Here is a 15,215-nt window from a genome sequence, read left to right on the forward strand (position 1 = left end):
GAAAGGGAGTCTAGTGACATAAAATCTGTGTTTACTATGCTTACAGCTATCTAAATGTTTTATACAAAATCCAAAGACTGGCGGAGTTTCCAGTTGTAGCACAAGTTTTGAAAGCAGATGGAATTAAACAACAACAACACAAACAAAATGGTTAAAAAAAATAAGTGAGACAGAAACAAGAAACAAAATGGAATTTGCTAGTTTAGAGTTTGAGAACTTTTACAAATTACTGCTTGAGGACATCATTTCATATCTTCAAGAGTGCAGCTGAAGGTAGAGCACTATGACAATAGCTCTTGGTTAAGAACATGTTCAGCTTGGTATTATACAGCCTCCTGATACCACCTGCATGTTTTGCTAGTTCCTCCTCGTCATCATCATCATCCTTCCTTTCTGCCTCCTTGTCCTTTTATGGTCTTTTTATTTCAACAAATAAGACCGAGCTCAGGGATGTGGACTTACAAAGCAAGGGATCTACCACTAAGGCAAATCATGAGCTCTTTTTATTTTTAATTTGAAATAGTGTCTCACAATATAGCTGTTTTCAAAATTGCAATTCCCCTGTCTTAACCTCCCTACTATCTGGAATGATAGGGAGGTTCTTGATGTCTACAAACATACCTTTTATGTTTATGTCAAAGTTATATCTTTGTAAATAAACATCCATATTCTACTGAGATTTTAAATTATTTCTTATATCAGACATTAGAAATCACTGGCAAATCAAATAATGTTGTAATCATCTACTACATTAAACTCTATGTTAAGAGATAGAAATAAAATGTGCAATAATATTTTTTCTCATATCATCAAGGAGCTTATAGCCTACTGAGTGAGTCTCTTCTACAAATAGATAAGTCAATATGATATAAAACTACTGTGCTAAAGTATTCCTTGAGGCTTACAGGCATCAAAAAGACTACCAAACAGATCTAAAATCACATTTTGAGAGAGTAATGGTTTGAATTATCAAAACTTGTAAATATTTAATTAATTAGTACATTTGGTCTTAAAGTTACACAGAACAAGACCCCTGAATTGGTACTACTTTTGTGAGATTATTGAAAAATGTTACATGTGTAATTCTTATATTAAATATTTCAGAGATTGTTGTAAGAAGGCTCCATCTAAACTTGTTGCAAGGGAGGATCTTTTAAATAAAGCATAAAGCAGTACCATAAATTTCATAGAGTGTATAAAAACTATAAGAAATTATGTTTGCTATATATAGTAATTTACTTATTTCCAATCATATAACAATTTCTATTAAACTTAACACAGAAGTGAATGTTTCACACTTGATATCAAAGTATGTGCTATGACTAAGATATGCATTGTTTTAAGTCTGGCAGCTATAACAAAATAGAACAATTTGGGAGACTTAAATTGATAACACTGTGGAACATGGAAACACTCAAAGAAATAGAAGCCATGAATTAGACAGAAAACAAGGGGCACACATGGAAAACATTGGAGGGGGTAAGGAACAGGAAATGATAAAACTGTATTTCAGTTTCAAAAGATCAAAAATAAAGACAAAAATAAATACTTTGTATATTCCTAGTGAGTTTTAATAAAGTGACTTCTGGTATTCACACCCTATGCTGTATATAAAGACAAAGGCATCCTGTAACTCTTCCTGTAAGGGTATTAACCCCAGTGTGAAAGGCTATACCCACATGAATTTATCTAAGCCAGGTGTTTTCCCATAAGTCATGTGTCTAGATAACATCACATTGTAAATTGGGACCCTTACAAATGAATTTATGGGGATGCAAACTGTCTATAAAAATTGTAAAAGACAAGCTTAAATGGTCATCAAATGTATTTTTTTAAGCTATCCCTCATATAAAATTACCAGAAATTTCTCAGTATGCAATATAAGTCAAATAAATACTGATTTGTTTTCATGTGCCAGACTTGTCTTCATAGTTATTTCTGATACAGTTAAGTGCTCAATTTTCATTCCATCTGCCTGTCTATGGTATGGTCTTTCCTTTGTTTCCATTGGAAAAGAAAAAGATAAATTTGGATCAAAATTCAGCAATTGCCAAGATAATAGTCACATAAATTTCAGCACTAATAATAGAAAAAGATGTGATGAAAATAATTTACAATAGTGTAATTTTTCTGAAATTATAAAAAAGATAAAATTACTGGTACAGAGGTAATATTATTTAAACAGAAAGAAACAAAAAATAAAGAGAAATGAAAAAGGTTCTTTTGTAATAGCAACGTTAAAAATTTTTCTCATGATATTTGGGAGCATGATTAATTATGTAAAATATCAATAATGGTATGGAATTCTGTAGTAAAATATTATTTTAAGGCATGTTACTTTTGTTGATGTTGCATTTGTTTAACACTGAGCCTGTGTTACTTTGCCTGTCTAAAATACCTGATGATCTAGTAAAGATCTGAACGGCCAATAACAAGACAGGAAAAAAAGATAGGCGGGGTTATCAGGAAGAGAGAGTATACATATACATATATGGAGAAATCTGGAAACCAGCATTGAGGAGGAACCAGAGAAGGAGGAGGACTCCAGGGGCCAGCCACCCAACTGCACAGCCACCCACAGAGTAAGAGTAAGATACAGAAATAAGAGAACAGGAAAAGCCCAGAGGTAAAAGATAGACAGGATAATCTAAAGTTAAGAAAAGTACTGTGGAATATGCTTTTGTACACTGGTTTGATAAAATGCTGATTGGCCAGTAGCCAGACAGGAAGTATAAGCAGGGTAAGCAGACAAGGAGAATTCTGGGAAGAGAAAGGCTGAGTTAGGGTATGCCAGCCCGCTATCCAGGGAGCAGCATGTAATGGCACACAGGTAAAGCCACAGAACATGTGGCAACATATAGATGAAGAGAAATTGGATGAGTTTAAGTGCAAGAGCTAGTCAGTAGTAAGCCTGAGCTAATGGCCGAGCAGTTTTAATTAATATAAGCCTCTGTATTTTTATTTGGTTCTGAGTGGCTGTGGGACTGGTGGGACAGAGGAAAACTTCTAGCTAGAGAAAAGCTGGCTAGAAGAGTGAGTAGAATATTTCTTAATAAGTCTGCATGTGTGACTTATTTGCGAGCTGAGTGGCAGACTCAAAAGAGTAAAAAAAAATACCACCAACAGAATACTCATCCAATTATCCATATTTTAATATCAATATTGTTTAAAGCAATACAAAATTACATGTTTCTTACCTCATAGAAACACTCATAAAATTCAACTATTTAAACATGAAATGTTTCAAAAAATTAAATAACAAAAGACCAAATTTTCTGATTATTAGGCTATATCAAAATAATGTGCTTTTATAATTTGGTCAAGTAAACTTATGAAATTAGAACATTCAAATGATTATTTCATTACAGTATTGAATTAAATAAAAGACATTGTTTCTCCATAAGAGCTTAAGGCTTTTACATTTCCAAACTAAATTCATATATTTGTAAAATGAAGAAAAATTGAGAAGATGTTTCTTGTGTTTCAAGGTTAGTAAGAACTACTTTTGTTAAATAGCACCTGGAATTCTGAGATTATTCACTTACTATTTATCCATTGATCACAATTTATTGAACAAACAGTAGATTCTCATGTCACACTGTGACCAAGGAAAGTAGAGCACTAATTTTACTACCAGTAAGAATAAGTAGGTCTCTATCATATTTAAACAAACAAAAAGTGTATGTAGTTGTGAGTATATAACTTGAGTCTACAACTTTATATAGAAGATGCTTAGGGGAAAAATGTAATCTCAACATACATGAGGCTTATAAAATTTCACTGATGAAAATCAGTGAAATACCTAGGTGTTTTGTTGTTGGTGTTGTTTTCTGAGACAGGGTTTCTCTGCGTAGCTTTGTGCCTTTCCTGAAACTTGCTTTGGACACCAGGCTGACCTTGAACTCACAGAGATCCGCCTGCCTCTGCCTCCTGAGTGCTGGGATTAAAGGCGTGCACCACCACTGCCCAGTGAAATACCTAGGTTTATACAGTAAATTTTGATCTCACTAGCTAGTATTTACTCATACTTGCTGAAGTGAAAATCCTTTCATTATTCTGTGTAGTAGTATATCCTATTTATATACCTGTAAACCTCTATATGTTATAATCACACAGCGAAGAGAGTGACCAAGGTGAGCCAGACTAAAAGCAGTACACCCTGGTTAATTGTACCTAAGATTTTTTTTTAACTCCTAGGAAGTGTGCTCGTTAAAGATAGCTATGGACTTAATTTAAAATTTAATATAAAAGTAACAAAACATACAAATCAGCCTCCACTGAGTGGAATCTTTTATAACAGTGTCCATGGATTTCAGTAGTATAGATTTGTAGTATGTTTTATTTTTCTTTGTGTAGGTTTGGCTCATGTTTGATTTTTTTTTTTTTAAAGCTGAATTGAGAATTCTTGAAACAAAAGAGTCGATTCAATGTTTGTTTTGCTTCCCTGTTTTACACAAAATCACCTTAAAGCAAAATGTGGTTGTGCACACCTGGAAGCCCAGTAAGGATGGGGCTTGAAGATTATTATTTCAGGACCAATATGTATTTCATAGTGCTCCAATTACAAAAAAAAAGGAAAAGGAAAATATATTAGTCCATTAAAACAGGAACAATGAATTATTTTTTGATTGGATGGATTCCTAATAAACAAACGTGGATGGGACACACCACATAAATTGTCAAACTGGAATTTTTTTCTTTTGGGAGATTGTGACAATTTCAAAACATTACTGAGGGACATGGAACACATAGATTTTTTTTTCCATCTTTGCATAGAAATATATTACTAGAGTATCACTAAATAATGCTCCTTTGAAACTCTTGATCTTATTGCATTTCATTTTTGAAACCACTGGTAAAAAATCACTGATGTCAAAAGAATAAAATGTAGAAAGTACCTGCCATATAGACTCATCACACGATTGTAAAAATCCTGATTTTAATAATTGATTTGTATGGGAAACATTTCTGTATTTTCTACTGTTATGATATCTGAAATTCTTACAAGATTTTGGAGTTTGAAGAAACAAGGTGCTAAAGAGGAGAATCACAGTCGTTGTTAGTAAGATTTTATTTATTGCTTCCTGGGTACTCTTCCATGTCTTAAATTTCCTTAAAACAGAGACTGATTTTTACCACAGAGTGTTTCCTTCATGAAGGCCCCACATGATATGCAGGTGATTTAAACCATGTGATTATGAGAATATTAATAATATGTATTTGATGTTGCTTATACACTTTAATCTTAAATAAACTAATGCATGAGTGATATTAGTAAAATTAAATTTTAATTTTTCAGAGTTCTGATGTCTCCCAGATCCTAGACCAGAGGTAAGCATGGCTGAAGAAGGTTAGATCATTTTCTTGATGTACATAAACTCTGTGTTTTCTATGTCACATATGCTAAATGCATTTAGCAACTGTGACTACAAATTATATTAAAAATGCTACATTATACACAATTTAATTTTAGAGGAACTGACATAAAGAATTGCATATGTATATTATTTATTAAGTTGTATATTTGTAATTAAATTAAAAGTTACAAGACACAGAAGAATGCAGGATCTATAATAGTTCAGCTCAGTGATAGTAAATACTACTTTCCTCTAAATACAGAATACTGAGAATGTAAAAGGTCTCTATTGTCCAAAGAATGTTCTCCTTTTCTGAAATTGGATCATAATTTCTAGTCCAGCATATTGTGTTGGCATACATTTTATTTTTGTGTTTATTGATGTATGTTTTTCAGACAGGAATTTTCTAAGTAGCCCAGGCCAACAATTTGCATTTTCTGGGCCCCAGGTTCCTGAGTGGTGGAATTACGGACCCGTATGACCATGTCTGGCTATGCATTTGGATGAAAGTAATAATTGATTTCTAGTTTTATTAAGAGAAATCACATCAGGGAGATAATCTTTTATTTGGGTACAATTCAATTTTTTTCATTATTATGAATGGATATCAATATATTCTGCATCTGCCAAATTTGAAATAAATGAACAATGCCATGAAATTTCTTGCTTGTATTTTTGGTATACATGCACATTATTCATCTGATGCCTCCTGGTCAGAAAAATCAGTAGAGTCAGGTGCATTCATTTCCTTTTCCTAATTAGGTGCTTATGGGTTTTCCAAACTAGTAGCATAAATGTAAGTTTCTACCACAAAACAGAGGATTTATCTGTGTTCTACATTGTTTTATACTTTCTATTATTATCCCTTTTAACTATATGCATTTTAATTTTTATTATGTAGTTATTGTTTTGGTTCTCAGTTTAATTTCCTAAGGATGAATGGTCAGTTTCCATTGTGATAGACTATTTTTAAATACATGTATGAGTTTCTCTGATATTCTTTTTAAAGATTCTTCTTTAAATCTGTTTACCATTGTTTCTTATTGGTAAGATGATTATTTTGAATCCTTATCATTTCTCATATTATCAGTGTGCACTATGGTATTATCTCCTATGTGGTAGAGACCCGTGTACCAGGATTTTTTTTTGGGGGGGGCATTTATCAGCTCCCAAATCATAACACAGACATTTATTAAGTTTTGAATTCTCAGCATAGCTTGGGCATGTTTCTGGCTACCTCTTTTATCTTAAATTAACCAATTTCTCTTTACCCTTTGCTTTGGGAATTTTTACCTTTTCTTACTTTCTTGATGTCTCTATGTCTGGCTGGCTATTGGCTGCCTGGCATCTGGCCCTGGGCATCTCCCTCATTCTCTCCTCCTTTCTTCTCTTATGCTTTTTTTCCTTTTCTTCTGGAGCCTAGCTTTCTCCTCCTCTTTAATCTCTCTGCCTGGAAGACCTTCCCTATCCTGCCTAGTTATTGGCCATTCAATTTTTTATTAGACCAATCAGATGCCTTAGGCAGGTGAGATAAAACAGATTCAACACAACTTCACACAAGTAAACACACATCCTTATATCATTAAACATATGCAGCGTAAACAAAAGTAATATACCCTTATACACTTAAAATATTATTCTGAAGCATAAACAAATGTAACACATTTTTCCCAGTTAAAATAATATTCCACAACAGACCAGAGCCCATGTTATCTTGAGGAAAGCCATAAAACCCCTCCAGGATGTGGTGTTAATAGGATGCGATTTTCAATGCAGCTTGTGTATTGAATTCTTTTCACATCAATTTCTTTTGTTCATTTGTTTTAATGCACAGAGGGTTTACTGAAACATAACCACATTGTAATCCACAGAACGTATGTATTTATAATACATAAAAACAGTAAATTTACATTTTCAAAGAAGATATGAGGACCATAATGTAAGAAGAAATGTGACAGAAATAAAGACAAATAAATGTCTTGGCTGGAATATGCAATGATTTTGAATGACTTCTCCAATGCTCCATCGCTAATAACTGTCATTTTTAATTCTCTCAATTACTTTATAGACACCCAGCCACCACACTAGTAACTGTATCTGAATTTGAAAAGTCTTTGTCTTTTCGGGGACAAAGAGATTACACCCCTTAACTCATTAATATACACAGCCTGTTATAAATCATTCACATATAGTTGAACAATAAACATTTCAAAATAGATGATTTAGGAATTCCACTAATTTGATCATGACTCTTGCTATATGGTGTCACTCAATATCTGGTTTCAATAGACAAGAATGAGAGAGCATACATATTCATTAATCCTAGAAATGAGCATCCTAGCAAGGGAAAAGACAAGAAACAGAAGCCCCCAAGAGTTATGGACCTACTAGACTGGACTATTCTTCCTCAGTCATATCTCCTATATTATTGTCTGTAATCTAAGTCTGTCTTAGCATTAATTCCTCACTATGTTAGTTTTAATCACTCACTATATATTTTCTTCTTAAATATTTTACTATTCTTCTAACAAGCCTATGTATTTTTAAATTACACTTATGATACTACTATGTGCTTTTCTTTTCTCTTTGTCCTTTCTGTGACACAGATAAAGTCTTGTTAACAACTGGCATTGGATGATCAAAGCTAATTTAACAGAATAGGTTTTAGCTAAAGGCTGGGAAAATATTTCCAAATTACCTTGACTATATATAAAGGCTGAAGAAATGGCAAGGTTGTTAAAAGAGCATACACAGCTCTTACAGAGAACCTATCTTTAATCCCCACCATCCACAATGGGTGGCTAACAAGCAACTCTGACAATAGTCCCAGGAGCATCTAGAACATTTGGTCTCTGTGGGTCCCTGCATTCACACACACACACACACACACACACACACATATGTGTACACATATTCAAGTAAAAAGAAAACATGACAATGTATTAAACAATCAAGATTTTTTTTACACATTAACCTAAAAATTTGTATTCATTTAAATACTAATTATTTTATTCTATTCAGTCACAGCTACCTTTGAATTGCATATCATTGTGCAGTTTAAGGTAGGTCATATATTGTTCTTTTCTTTCTCCCGAATATTCTATATAGATTTTCTGATTGCTTTTGCATCATTCAGATTCTATCATACCAATCCAATTCCCTGGTAGGTAGGATTGCCTATAGAACTCTGCATAACTTTGTTGAGTTTCCTCGGTGAGTCAGAAGAAAGCAATCAGAATTATTGCTGACAACCTCTTCTCATACATCCCTATCAACTATCAGCACTTTTTAGAATCCTTAAAACTCATGTATAATTTGAGATAATTTTTCACTTATTTTAGAACTTCTACATTGAGAAAAATTCAACATTTCTATTTTAGCTCTACTCAAGCAAAATAACCCCAGTGTTTGCTATAGCTGATTGCCTGGTCATTGTATGTAACAAGAGAATAGCTGATGAGGAGTAGCTGAATAAAAGAGTCCTGTTTGAGATAAAAAATCTGTGATGAAAAAGCTATCCTAGTAGGCATAAGCTTCCTTAAATTTATTTTAAATGCCTGCTTTTTCAATATGTTTAAGATATAATGATGTATTTTTACCATATATTTGTACAAAACATACTAAGTGCTCAGCTCCCCCATCAAAGAAACACAGAGAAGTAACATATGAGCTGAACAGGTTATTTATATATTACATAATACATAAATACATATTTATATATAAGTATATAATATATAAATATATAATAATATAAAAGATATAAAATATAATTATATATATATATATATAAACAATTAATGAAAAAGAGACCATAAATTTCAACAGAGCAAGAGGGGTATATTTAGAGTTTGTAGGGAGGAAATGAAAGGATGAAGTGATTTGTGTGAATTGATTACATTATAATCTCAAATAATAAAATATTTGTTAGAGACTTACTCTGATATCTCTCCTTAAGTTGTAAAAAATCATACTAGTTGATTGTGCTAATTGAAATATCAAAATAATGAATAAATACTGTACAAATTTGTAGTACCTTTCTCATGAAATATAATCAAACCAAATAATTGTATAACAAAGACTGAATGATACAATATTCAAAATTAGAGGAATATTCAAGGTTTTATTATCTTGCCCACCATGATTAATGTTACTAAAACAGATATTATCTGTATTTCTAAAAAATAAATTCTTAGTGTTTAAATAGCAAATTTTGCTTCTTTTACAGTATCACTCGTTATGAAATATTTATCGAGATTAGAGACTTGAGAGACAGTAAGTAAATAGTCATGGGAAACAATATGTGTGCTCTTTGGTTGGTCTTAACCTTCAAACAATGAACAGCTTGTATAGTAGGAAGGATGAAGAGAGTGAGGCTTTTGGAAGTTTCCACTTTCAGAAGGCTGGCTGAAGAAATGTTTTCCCAGCTGAAAAGGCATTGTATATGATTTTTACCTAATTATTCCCTCAACATTTTACACAATAAGGATAGAATGTCATCCTTAATACAATTCGAGGTGTTCGATCCAGATTTTTCCCATTTTGTTACTTAGAATCATTTATTTGTGTACATGTGTCTCTGTATGACTATACACTCACACATGTGTGTGAGGGAATGCAGACCCTTGGAAACAAGGCAAGGGTGTTGGGTATTCTTTTTCTCTTTCCACCTACTCTTTTGAAGCAAGGAAATTTTCTGAACATTTGGTTGAAAATACAAGGAATTATTTTGCTCTACATCCTCCGCACACACTTGGTATCTGGAATGATAAGCATGTACCACCTAGTCATCTGAGTGCTAGGATCCAATTTCTAGTCATCTTATTTTTAGTAGATGTTATTTATCATTGAGTCATCTCTACAGCCTTAAATTTTTCAGTATTCTAAATAAAATGATGTAATTTTATAGACAGAAATCCTAGAATACCAAGATATATATGTATATATATATATATATATACATATATATGTGTGTGTAGTATATATATATGCATATATTTATATATACACACATATACAGTAAAATGAGAATATTTGTAAGCACAGAATGAAAATGTAGTCTGTAATGTAACTCCTAAGCTGCTTATTACTATGAATAAATATTTACATGTAAGATATAACTATAAATTAGGAAACTCCAGATGATGGTTGCTCTGAGGTGAATGTCATGGGAGGCAGATGGATTTTAATAAATGAATATGTTTGGAACACATTCCTGTACAAACTGTCCCTTCATAACCAGTCAGTATTCATTACCTGAAATGTTATAAATTACAATAACTGAGGATTATGCTTAATCTTCTTAATATCTGGCAAGAGGTCAATAATGAAATTTAACTAGGTAGGGAACATCTCTGATAATGGCTTAATAGTAGTTTGAATAAAACTAACTTGTGCTCTAAATTATATAATTGTAACTATGGATTCATTTTACATCACAGAAAATGCATATAAATGTTTTTATTATATTGATTACTCAACTAAATATATTTGAAATTAAACTAATAATTCCCTGTGCTCTCTAAAATATAAAAAATATGACCATTTCATACGATTGATGACAAAATCAAAAACAACAAATCAATCTACTCCTAAAAACAAAACAAAGACAAATTTTTCAGTTAGTCTGGCAATCTGTATTTATCTAACACAAATTTCCCAGTCCAATCACCCTGCTGGATGTGCAGAACAGTTACCTCCTAGAGGCTAACACAGTTCATAAATGTTTTCTGGAATATAGTCAATTACCAAAATTGAATACAAGAGCAATCTCACAGGCTGGGCAGTGGTGGTGCATGCCTTTATTCCCAGCACTCAGAAGGCAGAGGCAGGTGGATCTCTGTGAGTACAAGGCCAACGTGGTCTGCAAATCAAGTTCCAGATCAGGCTCCAAAGCTACACACAGAGAAACCCTGTCTAAAAAAGAAAGCAATCTTACATTAAATGATGGTACTCCAGGAAATGGTGATTCAAGAGGTAAATTTGTGCACTGGATTTTAGAGAAGAATGGGATTTCATGTTACTTATAAAAGGACCTCATAAGAAAGCATGGGTCACTCCCCTAGAGTTCAACTTGTCCTACACAAATTGCTAGGACTGCATCTAGCACAGTTGCAGAGGATTTATCAAGCTGGGAAAAGTAATGGATGTGAATTTTATTCAAGAAATATACTTTCATATTTTATTATCATAGCTCATGCATGAGCAGCCTCTGATTGCACTGACCATAGGAGGTCCTTGGCTGGAATTGCACTATGCCCTCACTTGTGGGAAGATGACAGGGACTAGCATCTATTTTTTTAGTAGTCAAAGAACCTGACAGATTCTTCATTTTCATATGCTTCTAAGATAATATTTGACTTTTTTTGGCTACAAAAAAGCAGAAAATTATTGTCAAAATGAGCAGTTTAGAAGCATAAGAACAAAGCCAGTGATCAATGGCCCAGAAACAGAGATTTTGAGAAAAAAAATTCCACAAAGAAACTCTATGTCAGCCTAACAGTAGAAGCATACACATTCATTATACAGTTGAAAGCATAGAGAATAGACAGTTTTACTAGTGTCTACTAAAAGTAGACTCCAAGAGCTACAGTTGCGTAGAACACACTTTAGTTAATATTTACAAGCTTCTGCCTGTTTTAATTCATCAATTTAACTATCAAGATTTGCACATACTCCAAGATAGCCATGACAAATCATATGTTTATATTATAAATTATGTGACCAGCAACTGACTTTCTTGTAATCGAAAAAACAGAGCAAAGAATAAGGCATGAAATGTGAATAGTATTGTTTATGGAAGCCTTCTATTCACCTGAAGGAAAAGGAATTTTCCAGTTATCATTCAGCATGAAACTTATGAGCTAAGGATACAGCTCATTTTGTGGATATTCTCCTAGCATTCAGGAGCTCCTGATCCTAAACACTATATAAATAGTGCTGGAGGGTAAATGTGTATCATCTTAGCATGTGGGAATTGGAAGCAAGAGGATCAAAAGTTCAAGGTACGCAGTGAGATCCAGCCCAGTCCAGAGTACAGGACAAATTGACTTAGAAAGAATTTTCAACTTTAATCGAGGGTTTGTGATGGGATTTTGAGAATTATTCTTGCACAGAAGTTTCAGGACGTCACTAGGAGCTGAAAACGTCTCTGGGATGATGGCCAGCAAGGACATGATTGCGTTGTCATGCAATATCCAGGCAATAAATTCACATAACTGTTTCATGGACCCTGAACATGAGCTCCTTAGAGGAGGGCGACTTAGTTGGATACAGTTCTGTGACACTCCCTGTAAGCCAGATACTGACTCAAAGGAGTATAAAATGAGAAGTGCTGCCTCGGTTTGTTGCATTTTTGGCATTCTCTGGTGAAATAGTAGATAAACAACACTTCTGAAATCAATTCCATAAATTCAGCATATCCAGGAAATGATTTATTAATCCAATTTGCTTTGTAAAATAAAATTGGTTTGAATACCATCATCAAATTTGTTGAAAGCAAAGGATGAAACTAGAATTTACTTCAGGTAGCACCTAAATGAAAAGAATTTCAATTTTCCATAAAGGTAATTTAAGTCTATAAAATTAGAATATTTACTCTTAAATGACTAGACCTGCCATCATGCAAATAATCTGTTCTGTACCCTAAATACCAACATATTGATTTCTGATTCTCAAGGAACTGTTGCAAATGTTTCAGAATGTGATAGCCTTTTCTGTGCTATGATTAGTTCCCTTGAATTCTGAGATCTTAAACATATGTCTCTTATCTTCTTTTAACTTCTGAATAAAGAATATCTGTGGGATTGAAGTTATATCTATTGCCCATTGCTATAGATAAAAATAGTTAAATGTATATTATTTATAGGAATGTGAAAAGAAGAAAAATTAGTGATCTAAGAATTGTTCTTCATCATAGAGTGTCTGTTGCATGAATATATCCCAGGAGTTATGAAAAAACACACTCATCCCAGATACAGCACAATATAGCAAAGTGTGATCTCACCAAAGTTCAAGCTGGTGAACCAGTAAGCAAGCCCACTTTACTTACAGAGGATAGGTAAGAAGTTATTTATAGGAGCATGGGTGCCCACAAAAGCCATGCCATTAAAGTCTCACTTCAGCCTGGGTGGCAACATCCTCTTCATATCACTCATGAGTCTCCCCTACAGTTAACCCTCCAGCCGGTACATACATTAGTCTCTCCCTAAAAAAATTAGGCCACGTGAAATTTACAGAGAATTGTGTACAGCTTGTAGGAAGTTGGGGAAAGGACATGTGGCAGTGTCAGGTGGGGTTTTATTATCTTTGCCATTCTTTATTTGCATGAGATCAATATGCATGATCTAGAGGGTTGCTTGCAAGTAGTCCCAGCTTCCTCGGAAAAAATGACCCAAGGCAATTTAACTTTAAATTGTACTTGGCATAATAGGATAGAAATGAAGAGATTACTTCCATTTAAGAGACTTGCTTACACCATGTAGAATGTAACTGAATGTAACTGAGGCAGTATACTGTTGTCCAGTCACAAAGCTAAAATGTTGACAGGTGGAAATCTTCACTAGTATATATTTGAGATTATTGTAGTTATCCTCATACTGTAAAGGGGATATGGTTAAATTATGTCATCTTCCTACTAATAGGTATGTAAAGGATTATAGTCCTAATCTCTTATTGCAATAAAATTGGCGTCCAACTTTGAGATTAACAAGATAAATTCAAATAAGTCTACAATGGTTAATTTATGAGTACTTTGTATTTGTGTGTCTGTGTCTTCTGTTTCTTTTAAAAAGTGCCCCATTGCATCACTTTGGCCAGCCCAGCAATCACGTATCCAGGAAGAGCATTGAACTTAGGATAGCCCTGCTTTAGCCTCCCATGTGATGAGATTACATATATGTACCGGGACAACAGGCTTCTCATGATTAAAATACAAATAATTTTCTATACTTGAAATGACCATAAGCTGTGAGACAGCAAATACAGGCAAATTTAGAATGCACGGTGATGAGGACATTTAAAGGCCCTGTAGCTATACGGACCTTAAAAATAATACTATGACTAGAAGGACAATAAACAATCTCTGACATTTCATTATAATCCCATTGATTTTAGTCAATTAGTCAAAGGGTCACAAATGTGTCTATCTCTAGTGTAATTTTTGGGCCCTACTCTGGCCATGTATTGTAAAATTAGTTTTAAAAAATGTGATGATAGATAGACTCTCCACTCAAGGTTTTCAATACTGCTTGATCTATAATTACAAGATAGGAAAATACAGTTCTTATATTCGAGTCACATCAAAGTCTTTTCTATGTGTACTGTGATTGAGACTATTGCCTGGTAATTATTCCTCCCACATAATTTGTAGTGTTTTAGGGCATAGGAGGAGTTGCTGTTTATGCTTCATGTGCTTTGCTGATGCCTAATGTGTATCAATCTGAAAACATGATACTAGAAAATACCAAGAAGCTATAATAATTTGCTTAAACAAGCAAACTTCAGAGACAGATTTTAAATTTTGACTAGCTCTTTATATCAATCAACACCACTTCATACTTTCTGCTTGTTTTTTTTTAACAGACTAAATATAACCACTGCAACACATGTCTTACCCAATAAAATTAGAAGACATTAGGATTGATTTCTTAAAATAAATAAAAATTATATAATTTATTTCATCATCTGGGGCATAATTATTTCTATCAAGAAAAGCACATGAATGCTGTCTGTTTAAAAGTAAAGAAACAGAATAACATTGGATTGTTTATTTTAATGCACTCATTAAATATAGCTTTTGATTTGATAGTACCATTTGTTTACTAAGTTTTCATAAAACCAACTTATTGGGGGAAATTATTA

At 33.2% G+C, this 15,215-nt stretch overlaps 1 protein-coding gene across 3 annotated transcripts in view; it reads left to right on the plus strand.

Moving 5' to 3' along the window:
* The window catches only part of Mgat4c (MGAT4 family member C), a 675,471-nt gene that overhangs the window by 136,994 nt on the left and 523,262 nt on the right, over positions 1-15,215 (plus strand). For 2 of the 3 annotated variants that reach the window (XM_076553844.1, XM_076553843.1), the window contains exon 2: positions 5,300-5,331. The exons of the other annotated variant lie outside the window; for it this stretch is intronic. The gene's annotated coding sequence lies outside the window, so the exon portion shown is untranslated. The remainder of the gene's footprint in view (positions 1-5,299; positions 5,332-15,215) is intronic. 3 annotated transcript variants of the gene reach the window in all.

This window comes from Peromyscus maniculatus, chromosome 18, assembly GCF_049852395.1.
Source record: "Peromyscus maniculatus bairdii isolate BWxNUB_F1_BW_parent chromosome 18, HU_Pman_BW_mat_3.1, whole genome shotgun sequence".
Taxonomy (NCBI): Eukaryota; Metazoa; Chordata; class Mammalia; order Rodentia; family Cricetidae; genus Peromyscus; species Peromyscus maniculatus.